Genomic DNA, 14,931 nt, shown 5'->3' with positions numbered 1-14,931 from the left:
AGGGGCGGCCCGTAACGTTTGGTGGCCCTGTTCAAAATGTAAGACGGAGGCCCCAAGAGGCGAAGACTTATAAAATATAATACAAAAAATTCATATTTTATAATAAAACCAATATAAAATTATTGTTTTTTGGCAAAACATTAAATATAAAATGCAGTACTTTGTCATAAGTTACAAAAATAGACAATAAAATAATATTCGACGACATTATTAATCCCGCTTGAATATTGGCCTCCTTGCGTTCTGAGAAGCAAACACATTAACTATATCTTTATATTCCAATTGCTCTAAAATATCATTCTCGATCGCTATCAACGCCAAACCATTGAGCCTTTCTTGTGACATTGTAGTTCGCAAATAAGATTTCAACAATTTGAGTTTCGAAAAACTTCTTTCCACACTTGCAACAGTTACTGGAATAGTAAGCATGACTCTATATGAAATAATCACATTAGGAAAACAACTAAAATTCTTCATGTAGTTTAACACCTCAACCAGTTCCAATTTCTCCTTCGGCAAGATCTCCCTCAAAAACTTTAACTCCATGTATAAATCATTTGCATTAATATTAGCTTGTTCATCTTTCTTAAGGGCATCTTCGAGACCATTGCAACATAATTTTAAGCGCTTGTCTTCCTTGGAGAGAAGTCTTAAATAAGAAGCCAAAGATATTTTCAAACTCTTGATATTTTTCAAACCTCCATTTTAATGATGCAATAGCTTGATCAACAATGAATAAAAAATAATTAACCCTGAATGATTCCTCAGCACATTGATTATTAACCACCGATGGGTCATCTTGATTTTCATCAAATTGCCTCTTTCTTCGAATTACTCGTCTTTGAGGAAATACGGGGTTGATATTTATTTCAAGAGCAATCTTTTTAGCTTTTTCAATAGTGTTCTCAATACCAGTTTCTCTGAATTCCTCAAAGAAAGTAACTAAACCCTTCATCTCTTTAATTGCAACATCTATAAACATATCCTTCAATTGCAAACTCTTGCTCACTAAATTAACATGGTACAACATTTCATACCAAATGATTATTGCCACTAAAAACTCAAAATCACCAAGTTCATTCTACGCAAGAGATTTTGCTTCACTCCTTATTTTGGAATCATTATCTTTTTCAGCTACATCAAGCAAAGCTTCTCGTAGGTCTCCTATTTGGAATCTTATAGCCTTTATACTTTCAATACGACTCTCCCAACGAGTGACTGATAATGGTATAAGAGTTAACTTTTTTTACATTATCCTGAAAAATTTTCCATCTTTTATTTGAATTCGCAAACATCGTGTAGATGCGTTGAATAATTCCCAAAAATTATCTAGCTTTACCAGAGGTTTCAGCCATATAACACAATATCAAATTAAGACTATGACAACCACAAGGCATATACTAAGCTCGGGGATTTATATCTATCAATTTCTTTTGAACTCCTTGGTGCTTCCCTTTCATATTTGATCCATTATCATAACCTTGCCATCTTACATCATCTATGTCAAGACCCATATTTTTTAGTTCAACTTGTAGAACATCGAAAAGGCCCTGACCTGTGGTATCATTGACATTAAAAAAACCCACAAAGGATTCTTCGATGGTAAAACATTTTGAAGAGACATCAACATATCTTAATATCATAGTCATTTGTTCTTGATGGCTACTATCAGGGGTACAATCAAGTCTCACGGAGAAATATTTTGCTTGTTTTACTTTTCTAACGATTTCAGACTTTATTCGAGAGGAAAGCAAAAGTATTAATTCATTTTGAATTCTGTGACCAAGGTAATGAATATGAGTCTCATGATTTATGATCCTTCGAACATGCTCTTGAATAATAGGATCAAACTCAGCCAACATTTCTATTAGACTCAAAAAGTTTCCATTATTACCCTCGTACAAACGCTCCTTGTGACCTCGAAACGCTAAATTATGATTAGCAAGAAACTTCACAATTGAAATTATTCTCAACAAAACTTGATACCAATGCTCCTTTTCTTTTTTAATCTGAGATTGATTTATACTATCAATTGTTTGATTATTCCGAAGTCTCAAACGCAAATCATACCATGTGGTCATATTTTGAATATGCTCTGAACTTGATTCTTGTTCTTTAAGCCTACCACTAAGATGTACCCAACTATCATAACCATATGTTGCTAATCCACCTCTTCTTGTAGAACCTTTAATACACACTTTACAACAAAAAGAAAAGACTCTATCAAGCTATTTTGAATAAACAAGCCAATCTCTGTCGCATTTTTCTCCATTCGGTAAAATTCTAGTATAAAAAGTGGATGAGAAATATCTACCGAGGTTATCCCTCGGACCTTGATCAATAGTCATATCTCTTTTAAGGCCCTCCTCGACAACAACATCAACCATCTTAAAATCTAAAGCATCCCAATTTCTAGGATCAAATATATCAAATCCAAATTTTTCCTTATTATCGATATCTTTGTGAGTTTCACTATCACTTAGAATATGATTATCATTGTTACCACTATTGCTTTGAACATTGTTATTTCCAGAATTTTCCTTTAAACCATCATCAACAAAGGGTGTCGGGTCATCAAAATTCTCATCACAATCCGTCATCTTATTTATAAGGGTAAAAATTTATCAAGAGCCCCCTTTTGAGATTGATTCAATTCTTCAATTCTTTTTTTTTCTTTCGCTTTTCATACCCGGATTAGTGTTTTCTAAAACTAGAAGACGTGATTGAAGATTTAACAAATAGCAAAATCCCAAAATAGCAAACCAAATAAGAATTAAGAAACTATTCAAACAAGGTAAGAACAATTAACCAGAAATATCTTGAAGCATAATCACACAATTGGTTTAATAACAAGCCTTCAATCTTCAATAAGTTTAACGTATAATTAAATCAATAAATATAAACAATTAGTCAATTAATTAAATCAACCGGGTATTTTGAATGGTAGCAAGGTAAACATCATTGTTCATGACACAAATTGCAGTGGATACATTGGAACTATTGGAGGTATATATTAGTCCTTTCGTCTTGATCATTTTTTTCTCCTTTTTTTTTGGCTTAGAAACTTGTTTCTTGCTTAATTCAACTAGAATTTATTTGGTTATGCAATTCTGGATGGTAAGTAATCTATCAATACGTATTATAGAAGTTGACCGAATGTCCTAATTACTGGTTTAGCTTACGGTAATGTAACTTGGGATGAAAATATAAAGAACTGCTGTTTTGTTTAGGCATCAGGTTCTAAAGGACTACTTTTGGCATTTTACTCTGTCAATTTTGACATTTACAGTAATTTCTAGTTCTTCTAATTCATTGATCACAGGTTTCAGTCATTTTAACTTACTAGTATTGGTGCCCGGCTAGTCCGGCCTACCTCTATTTAGTATTAAAATTTATTTTCAATTAAATAAAACTATTTTAAAGTTGTTTAACTCATAAATTTATTATTAATATATTTTTATATGATATATCTTAAAATTACGATAAAATAAATTATGAGATAAATTCATTACTCCCGCTATTAATATTTTACTTAGCTCGATTGGTTACCTAATTGTTCATATATACTTTACTAGTGTTACTTTCACTACTCCCGCCGTAATTATTGTTACGTTTACTACTGTCGCATTAATATTGATAATTTCACTACTCTCGTTGTTACTTTTATTACTTTAACTACTCCTACTCGCTGCTACTATTGTTACTTTGATAGTACTATATCCAATGTTACTACAATTTTTGTCACTACTAATAGAATTACTTTTACTATTTAGGCATGCAATTTTAAGACGCTTATATATTACATATATATGCATTAAATCAAATCGAAATAATTATAGAATATTATATTTTTTTGGAAATCTAACTTAATTTATTTACCTTTTAATAGTTTCCATAATATAACATACTTATATTATATTTGTGTATGTCAAATAATTAACATCTTTATAGTAATTAATATCATAAGTGAGACATGTTTATTTTAAGGAAAATCAGCATATTCTGGTGTTCTGTAAATTTATACTTCAACCAAAACTATATAATATTTACACCGAAGTCCTTTGGTCAGGTCTATCACACCGCGCTATCGATTAAAACTATATAGTATAACTAATTTATATAGATTTATTTATTTATATTATTGAAATCCCTTGGTTTCCGGATTATATATATAGTACTAGTATTGGTGTCCGGCTACGCCCGGGTTACCTCTATTTACCATTAAAATTTATTTTCAGTTGAATAAAACTACTTTAAAGTTGCATAACTCATAAATTTATCTTTAATATATTTTTCTATGGAATATCATAAAATTACGACGAAATAAATTATGAGACAAATTCACTACTCCCACTATTAATATTTTACTTAAATCGATTATTTAGCTAATTGTTCATATATGCTTTCTTTTGTTGTTAATATTGTTACTTTCGTTACATTCGTTATTACTACGGTTACTTTCACTACTCCCGCCGTAATGGTTGTTACTTTTGCTATTGCCGCATAAATATTGATAATTTCACTACTCCCATTGTTACTTCTATTACTTTCACTACTCCCCTTGCTAATATAGTTAATTTGATTATTCAAATTAGTGATTACTAACATATTATTATCTCCAATGTTAGGACAATTATTTTCACTACTAACATAATTACTTTTATTATTTAGCCATACAATTTTAAGAGTTTATATATTTATATAAATATATTACATATATGCATTAAATCAAATCGAAATAATTATAGAATATTATATCTTTTGGAAATCTAGCTTGATTTATTTACCTTTTAATAATTTCCAAAATATAACCTACTTATATTATATTTGTGTATGTTACGTAATTTTATAATTATATGATGATACTAATTAACAACATAAGTGGGGCATGTTTATTTTAAGGAAAATCACCATATTTTGATATTCTCTAAATTTATACTTCAACTAAAACTATATAATATTTAAACTGCAGTCCCTTGGTCGGGTCCATCACACAGTGCTATCGATTAACAATATTTAGTATAATTAAGTTGTATAGATTTATTTAATTACATTAAAATACCTTGGTTTCTCGAATATATATATATATATATATATATATATATATATATATATATATATATATATATATATATATATATATATATATATATATATATATATATATATATATATAGGTCAAGGTTTTTACAAAAAAATTAACTATCATTTACTATAACTCAGTGTCCACTTCACAACACCCCAATCGCCTATCTTTCGGTAGAACGGGCAAACTGAACGGACCTAAGAGAATATAATAATTGGTAGTAACAAAATTTTTAACTATCAGCCGGACCATATCAGAGTATCAAAGCACCACCACCTTTTGTAATATTATTACCTTGGTACTTTTAATTAATCGGTTTAGTAAGACATAGTGCAACACAAAGGATTTAGCCTATAAGGCTCATCCTTAAAATAAATAAGATAAATAAAAAAGAAAATAAAAGTACAGAATTAAAATACTTACAAAATCAAAGGTTGTGCTCAGAACAGGATTTTATTGATTAACGGAGATGGTTTTTTACAAGAGAGAGAGGGAGAGAGCTAGAGAGAGGGGTTGGAAGAACCTGCCTCTGTAAGAAAACTAGAGCCCCCTTATATAGGAAAGTGGGGGTACAAACAAACAAAAATGCAAGCGTAAGCGGTTACGTTACAAACTACATAATTATACAATAGTGTAATAGCATTATAAAAATGCCTTACAGTAGAAAGACTATAGCATTATAAAAATGCCTAAAGTAGAAACAGGTCTTTTAACAACTGTTTTAAATAATTAATTTCCTCCTTGTAAAAAGGCTGTGATTTTATTAATTTGAGAATTGTCATCTGGGTCTTGAGCATCTTGTAGAAGAGTGCTGAGAGAATTATGGCTGTTGTTTGAAGCCATTGATGTGTCACTTTTTGAGGATCTCTTATCTCCTTCTTTCTACAGCTTAAGGGTCTTTTTTAGACCATCCATGTATGCTTTGATAATTTCTTCCTCAGAAGCTTCATGGATATCCATGGATTCATCATCATCCAAAATCTCAAGGAATCGAGCTTTTTCTTTTTCCCTAAATTCTTTATCTTCAATTTCTCTTAAACTCGTATAAGAGCTAATTCTTTCTTTAAGAAGTTCTATGGTAGGAGTGCAGTTTAACTGTCCTTGGTCATTTTCTCTTACCATCGTTTCCCAAAACCGAGAATATGATCTTCGTTTGAGGCAAAAGAATCTTTGGTTATAACCTGTTACAGGTCTGGTTCTCCAGATCCATGGAATAGAGAATTATATGAAAAATCTCATATTCTCAGGAACCATATTATGTTTATCTTGTGCTGATGGTATTACCATCATCCATTTATCAAAATATTCTCTTAGAACGGATGGTAGAATATTCTCTGAGGTGCCATAAAAACGCCACCAATTAACCAACCATATTGGAAGGTCATGATTATAAACATCAGAATTAATTTTAATAAACCAAGTATGACTTCGTTTATCGTTTTCATAAAGAAATACCTTATCAAAGGCCTGGATATAATCCCAATAGTTATATTTAACTGGTGCATTTCTTATCACAACTCGCTTTTTTTCGTTAATGGAGATATTCCCCAGTCGTTCATGGATATTACCTGTCCAATAATTATTTTAGAGAAATTATAAATTTCCTTATTTGTCCCAGTAAAATGGGTGAAAGTGCAACCATTACTAGAGAGTATTGTCTCATAGAAATGTCGGGGTTTATAGGTTTCCATAGTATAACCATGTCCTCCTAAATATCTATCATAGAGTATCCATGGCTTGTCTTCCCATTTTTTATCCGATTCATTGAGTAAGAGTATTACTCTTTCATTTTCATTTTGAAGCATTTCATCTTCCTTTTGTGTAGTGTTTTGAACAACTGAAGAAAATGAGGGGTTGGAAGAAGAGCTAGGAATATCAGTCTCTCTTCTTTGAATTTGCCTCCATCTTGTGAATTCCTCGAGCTCGCTTTGACTGGCTCCGGATAAGTCTCTTCTATTAGCCTCCTATTACCATATTGAGCTATGGTATGTCGAGAACTATTTCCTCCTCTATATGAATAGTTACCACGTCCTCTACCACCTCTATTAGAGGGGTCGCCTTTACTGCGGGTAAGCATTCCTGAAAAGAAAAGAATATTATAAATATTCTCTTGTCAAAAAATCAGGGAGGTGATTATCTTCACCTTTCTTGTAAATAATTGTAAAATCGAAAGGGGCTAAATGGGCCTGCCATCTGGCATACATTTGTTTAGAAACATCATGTTTAAAGTCTTTTAGAAACATAAACTTAGCTGCTTTGCAGTCAGTTTTAATAATAAAATGTCTATTATATAAGTCATCTTGGAATTTTAAAACATATTTGACTATAGCAAGAATTTCTTTTGCTATAGTAGCATAATTTTTTTGAGCATTATTCCATTTGCCAGAATAAAATCTGACTAGAAATTCTTGTTTACTGGTGGGATCAACCTGTTTTAAAATACCACCATAACCTATATCAGAGGCATCTGTTTCAATTATTTTATTCCAATGGGGATTTGCAAGAGATAAACAAGGTAAAGAAACAATTTTTCTTTTAATTAATCTGACATCATTAGAATGCTCTTCAGTCCAAGGCTGGGCATTTTTCTTTAACCTTTCATAAAGAATTGCCGTGTCCTGGGGAATGTTCTTGTAGTAGGGGGAAATATAGTTTAAGCTTCCTAAAAATCTTTGTAACTGAGTTTTATCAGTTATTTCGTCAGGAAATTTTGACCCGAACTCTATACTACGATTGATAGGGATTATATTTCCCTTTTCAATATTATGACCTAGAAACCTGATTTTCGTTTGAAATAAAATCATTTTTGGCTTGGATATTACTAACCCGTTATTTATAACAATCTTTTTAAAGATCTCTAAATGCTTAAAATGCATCTCAATAGTTTTTGAGAAAACCAAGATATCATCAATATAGACTATAATAAAGTCACTCAGAAATATTGAATATCTCATTCATAATTTTCATAAATTCTGATGGAGCATTTTTAAGTCCAAAAGGCATAACATGCCATTCATATTGTCCAAAAGGGACATTAAAAGCTGTTTTATAACGATCAGCAGGATCAATCAATCGCCAATAACTTGATTTTAAATCAAATTTAGAGAATATGATAGAATCATATAGTCTATCTAAAAGATCTTTTTTGTTAGGTATTGGATATCTAATCCATTTTAAAACTTTGTTCAAGGGTTTGTAATTGATCACAAGTCTAGGAACTCCTCGTTCCTGTTCAGAATGTTTATTAACATAAAAAGCAGTACACGACCATGGATATTTTGATGGCCCAATTAATTTTTCTCTAATAAAGAGGTTATCTCATTCTTACAGAGTATTAGATACTCTGAATTCATTTGACATGGTCTAGCCTTGGTAGGGATATTATCTTCTTTAAAATCATCCTAATAAGGTAATTCACCACATATTTCTTTCTATTCCAAAAAGTATTATGGTGTTCTCCACAAATATCCGCGGAAAAAGAATCAGATAAAATTTTAATCTTGTCCTTTAATTTAGGATTTTGAAGACGTTCTTCAATAGTTAGTACATTATCTTCTTGTTTTAAAAACCCCAATTGGTTTTCTTTTAAGACCAAATGATCATACATTTGATGCAAAATCTTTAGATGAGGTTTTGTTATAAATTTAAAAGTTATTGTAGCATCATCATAAGTTGCAACAATTTTTTCCTTGTCTACACAAGTAAAAGGATAAATTTTATTGAGAAATGGGGTTCCAAGAATAACTTTGGTAGATAATTTGTTTTTGACTAAAAGAAAACTCAATGGAATACATTTTCTATCAACACAAATAGAAGCTCTAGAAAGTTTAAATTTAATATTTAATTTTTCTCCTCCTGCATGAGAAAGAGTATGGGATGTTTTTTCAAAATACCTTGTAGGAACTAATCCTTTTTGAATAACATTTAAATCTGCACCGCTATCTATAAGAGCAATAAATTCTTTTGAAAAATAATTATCAATTTTTAGGATAATTTTGATATACCATTTTTGACTAACAACAGTCTCAAGGGTTTGAAGAAATTCATTATTAAGATTTAAAGAGTTCATAGTCTCTTTATTCTCAACAATTTTGTTAGGTATGTCAGAATTCTTATTAGTGCTTTCGGAATTTATCTCACTTTCTTGAGTCTCTTTATTCTTGGGAGCTTGGTCTAGAAGACTAAGAATTTCAAGATTAGATATTCTGATATCCTGACTTTTAGACTCCTTCTTTAAATTTTTATTTCTAGTTTAAAATTTTCAATTTCAGATAAAATATCTTTTAAAGAAGTAGGGTGAGAATTTATTTGTCGTGTTTTTAAAATATTATAAACTTCAGACATAGTATAAGGTTCTTTATAATCTGTTTCCGTACGAAGACTAATCTCAGTATTAGAAGTACTAGGTTCATTACCTATTTGATCTATTATCTTAGACCTCATTTCAGGGTCTTTGATGGTTCTAAGTAATTCAACCCATTGATTATTATCAAGAACATTTATCTGATTTTCTTGAAACTGAGATACTAGATTATAGTAATCATGATTATTAATGTTATTTTTGTTACAAGATTCACCCTTTAAACAAGGTTCACATTCTGAGCTTTCAGATTCAGAGAGATAAGAATCATTATCCATAATCTTAACCTCATTATCAGAGCTGGAACTAGATTCGTCAAATTCAATATCAGAAACTAGGAAAAGTTTGTATAACTCGTCTTTTATTCCATTATCAATATCAAGACTAGCAATTTTATTTTTGGTCCAACAGTTTTTAGCAAAGTGGCCAATCTTATTGCATTTATAACAGACAACCTGTCTGTCTAATTTTTTATTTTTCTTATAAGATTTTCTAAAGGCTTTTCTTTCACCTTTTTTTATCCAAATTTGTCTTTAGAGTAATATCTCTTTTTTCTTTTTTTATAAGTATTGTAAGAATTATTAAAATGTTTTTTCTTCTTATGGAAAGAAACTGGCACATCCATGCCAAATTGGTTACAAAATTCACCTAGTTGGTTTCTTTCAATCAAATTCTGGCGTTTTAACTGTTGATTTAATTTGATCTCATTACAGAGATTCAAGCCTTCTTGGGTACAAGTGCCTATAAGTTTACCATAAGTATAACTATCATAAGGAATAGAGGTCATATTACCTCCGAGGGATTTTTTTAACTTTTTCAAGAAATAAATTGGGTAAACCATCCACAAATTTAGCTTTCCAATGGGTACTATTAGATTCGGGAGTTCCATAACCCCGCTAAGGAAAGTATCTTTATACCACCTAAAGTCGTAAGTGTTTTACACCTAAGATTCTGTAATAAAGTTCTGATATTTTCATGATTATCAGAATATCTTCCAGTAAAGTGTTCAACAATATTTATGGCTAGTGTATAAACTGCGTTTTCTTTTTCTTTACCATCAACATTGGTTGTAGTGCTAAGAATAGCATTCCTTCCTGTGGAAGATAAATAATTGTCCCACCAACCTTTAAGTTGGCCAGTGAATCCTGCAGCTATCATCTTGGCTATATTGACATCAGTATTACCAGAACTTTTGCAAATTGTTGAATACATGAGCATTCTATAAATTTGATTATAAATTTGTTTATCAGTATAACCATCGATATTCCATTCATAGATACATTTACCACTGTAACTATTATTCAATCGTATTCTTGTTCTTCATGAAGAACATCTATGGGGAAGGACGATTGCGAAATACAATCTCCGAGTAGGTTTATCAGCCCACTTTGTATCAAGTTTATTGAACTCATCCTTTATGACCTCCTTGTGGTCAGGGTTGTTATAAAAATGACTAGTAAAATCGTCACTAAGAGTTTTTAAAGATAAACTTTCCATTTTTTCTCTAAGAAAATTTTGAACTTGTTCGCTTAATTTTACTTGTTCTGTTAATTTGGTCTCCCATTATGGCTTTTATTTTAACACGAAGTCCTTGATTTCAGGAGGACCTTGGATACTAACAGTTGAAGAAGATGAATAAGAAGTTGACGAAGAAATGTCTCCTTCAGACGTAGTTCTTTTATTTAAGAGAGAAATGATATTATCTATTTTTTCATGTAGAGAACCAATTTGTTCCCCTACTATTTTTAAAAATAGATTAGAATATTTTTGTTGTTGTATTAAAACATTTAGAGGAAAAGCTGTCATAACAGTATCTTTATTGTCAAATAATTTTGCCAGAGCAATAAAATTACAATTTTCCATCCTAAAAGATTGTAAAGGAGGGTAAATATCATTTAACTCGTCTCCATTAGACAAAATATAATTTCTTTCTAAAACAGAAATGTATTGTTCTACATACGTAGCACAAAACGAAGGTACAACATATGTAATTTGGTTATGAAAAGTACAAAAGTCATAAAATTCCTTTTGTATAATTGCTTTTTTATTATCATCAAAATTTTTTAGGAACCATGTCCTAAAAATCTCCCATCTGGGTAGCTTAAATTCTTCTTTAATCTCATATCTAGCTTCAGATCCGAAACTAAAATCTATTATAGAAGTTTTTCTATCCATTACCAAAACTAAAACTCATTTGAGACATAGTCTCAACATTCTCTTCATTAGAATGTCCCCTTAATATGTTATCTCTATGGAGTTTAAATTCATCCATTCTAGGTTCCTTAGGATCATCAAGAGATGAATCATCATCTCTAATTTCTTCTCTTATTTGAGAAGTTGAGTGTCTAGATGTACTTGGGTGATCTAGTATATAGTCACATGGAGATATATAAGATCTCGCAGAATTATACCTAGTAAGCCTAGAAGGGCTGTTACTAGTTCTTCTTAGCAATCTATTAGTTTGATTATTACCAAAGTTTAGAATAACGGATCCATCACCTGCCTGTGTTACATCTAAAAGATCTGTGTAAATAACAGGTTTAGGTGTCATAGCCCTTTCAATTTTCCAATTTTCAGTAAAGGATATTTCTTCCCATTTAATCCTTCTTCTGGTCGTTATATCAGACTTATCAAAATTAGTTTCTATGACAATGGTTTCATTAATTGGTTTATCAGCCAATTTACAACAAGGGTTCAGAGTATATAAAGGTTTAAAATATATTCTATAACATATACAAATAATTTCAGATCCTTGAGCATAGTTATAACTATGTGTTTTAACGTTCATTGTTAACGCATCTAGTATATTATCATCACTTAAAGATAGTGTTAAATTTGGATAGACATCAAAATAAACTGGTCCATGAGCCAGACTTGATTTTCTGATACCCATGATTGATTTTTTCCAATCCAAATTTCTTCCATCTCTTAGAGCTGCTATAAAGCTCTCAGGTAGGCCTTCTAAGGTTAGTGGTTTAAAAGCCACTTGAACCAGGCCAATATGAATAAATTTGTGATCTGACTTTTTATAAGGTTCTAAATCATGGTTGTTTAGTAATTGTAGGAACATCTCTTCATTATTAAGTGAGACTGCTTCTTCTGTAGTTTTGACTATCTGTTTTAAACCCAACTTTTCAAAGGTGCCTATTATAAATTGTTTTAGCACTTACTCTAGGAATAGTCCATTTATTAAGTAAATCCAGATCTTGAGGTATATCAACCTCGTGACTAATACTGTTTTTAACAGTGGTTTTATTGCCAAGAAAGTGTTTAACTATACTCATAAAGGTTAGAGCAACATTGTGTTGAACTATATCTAACTATTCCAATTAATTATTTCCACCATGGCTCTTGTACCACAAAGGGAGCTCAGCATACACCAATATCCAGCCAGATAGGTCATATATATATATATATATATATATATATATATATATATATATATATATATATATATATATATATATATTATTGATTGATTGATAACAGAATCATTTTCCCGATATATGTTAGTTTATGAGTCTTTTATATTAAGTTTTTTTTAGAGTATGCCCTTTAAGATGCCAATTAGAGAAGGATTTGCAAGAATATATCATGAAAATTTGAAATATGAACTCATAATTACCATACTTAGAGAAATATTCTTGCAAATCCTTCTCTAATTAACATCATAACATGCGTCCTTGGGCACACGTTAGAAAAATCTTTCATCTTATAACGAGTATGATATTCTCAGTGTAATTAGTTTAATTAGTTTGTAGTGTTCTTTAAATTGAAAGGGCTAGCAACAAAAAAAATTATTGGGACCTTGGTATTCTAAGATTATAGACAACTTCACTAAAGAAAGCACAAGTACAACATCTCAAACAAGGGACAATGATATTATCATTGTACTTGCCTTTGACTTGTGATTTATGAAGGTCTTATTTTTGCCATGTTATTGATTATTTATCAAGCTATATGTTTTTTATTAACTAATAAAGAAGATTTATGTAGGTAGCAAGAAGTTCAATATAATATTTCTCTTACACTTTTTTATTTTGCTTGATTGGTTTAGATCTTGAGTTATTACTAGGTTTGGTGTCCGGTCCCGTCCGGGCTACTTCTATTTATTGTCAAATTTTATTTTCTAGGAAATAAAACTACGTTAGACTTGTTTAACTCATACGTTTACTATTTATACTGAAATGTTAAAATATATCAACAAATTAAGAGACATATTTACTACTACTCTTGCGGTTAATACTATTATAACACCCCCATACACCAAGGTGCCTTACCAAGACCATCTAATGCATGAGAGTGCTACCATCTCGGTTACCCGAGGCAACGAATATCAAATAGACCATAAAAGAACGTACTTTAAATAAATAGTTTAAGTGAATACATCAGAATCTAAAGACTGTAAAGTATGATACAACTGTTCCAAATCCAAAAACCAACTAAAGAAAGTATACAGTTCGATAACACAGCGGAAGACATCTAATAGACTCGTGAAGACTCATGCCCAGCTAATCCCTCGCGCATCCAAATCATACCTGCTCAATAACTGCTCACCATCCCCGAATGATTCACCGTAGTTTTTAAAACAATTAAACGGGGTCAGTTACTGCTTACACAATATAAGATAATACAACAACAATACACACAATTCTCCAACACCGTCACATCACCAATCACCTGACTAGCCTAAAGGTCTAGTCCTGCCAGATTACGGCCGCAACCAGTAATCCTCACCGCAAGTGGGGGACCGCAGCCGTTCCCACCTAAGCCCCGTTCATCAATACCGAGCGCAAACCCATGTTCCTTAATGTGCACATCCCCTCTTGTGGCGGGTTCCACAAGGGGCGAATCAAGGGCGTGAAGCCACTCCCGCAAGTGACTCCACTCAGCCGATGGCGCACCTCGCGAACCACAAACAAACACAACCAACCAACTACTACAACAACAATTACCAATTTAACACGATATAGATCAACAACATCAATTAACCACCAACAATCAACCAACCATCTAATATACATGTAACCAATAATTGAGTAGGAAAATCCTACCTGGAAATGCAATCACCAATATCGTCACAACAGCGAACCAGAAATGTTCCTCTACGGAATCACCTCCTATCAATCATACAATCATAAAATCACCATCAACTATCAAAATACTCACAAAACCCCCAAATTACCCAATTAGGGTTTCAACCAAAATCAACGAAACAATACAAAAATGTTACTAGGATCTTACCCACAATGCGACGGTCTCAACGATTTAAAGGACTCTGGATTCCGACAACACAAGCCTTGGGATTTGATCGCAATGCGAAAGAGAAAAGCAACGTAACTTTGTTTTATCTTTGTGAAGTTTAGAATAGGGTAAAAAGTGAAAAGAAACTGACGAAAGGTGTTTATATATCTTTCTCGCGTTGCTATCAAAACCCGGCAAAATAACCCGTAAAACCAACTTACCCGATCGAGTAAGTGACTTA

The 14,931-nt window shown here is 31.4% G+C and overlaps 1 pseudogene; it reads right to left on the bottom strand.

Annotated features, from left to right (window-relative positions):
- Positions 1-210: 210 nt before the first annotated feature.
- On the bottom strand, positions 211-2,600 carry LOC141617608 (uncharacterized; annotated as a pseudogene).
- Between the last annotated feature and the right edge of the window lie 12,331 nt (positions 2,601-14,931).

This window comes from Silene latifolia, chromosome X, assembly GCF_048544455.1.
Source record: "Silene latifolia isolate original U9 population chromosome X, ASM4854445v1, whole genome shotgun sequence".
Classification (NCBI taxonomy): domain Eukaryota; kingdom Viridiplantae; phylum Streptophyta; class Magnoliopsida; order Caryophyllales; family Caryophyllaceae; genus Silene; species Silene latifolia.
Note: the sequence above shows the minus strand (reverse complement) of the source record. Positions and strands in the feature narration are given on the sequence as shown.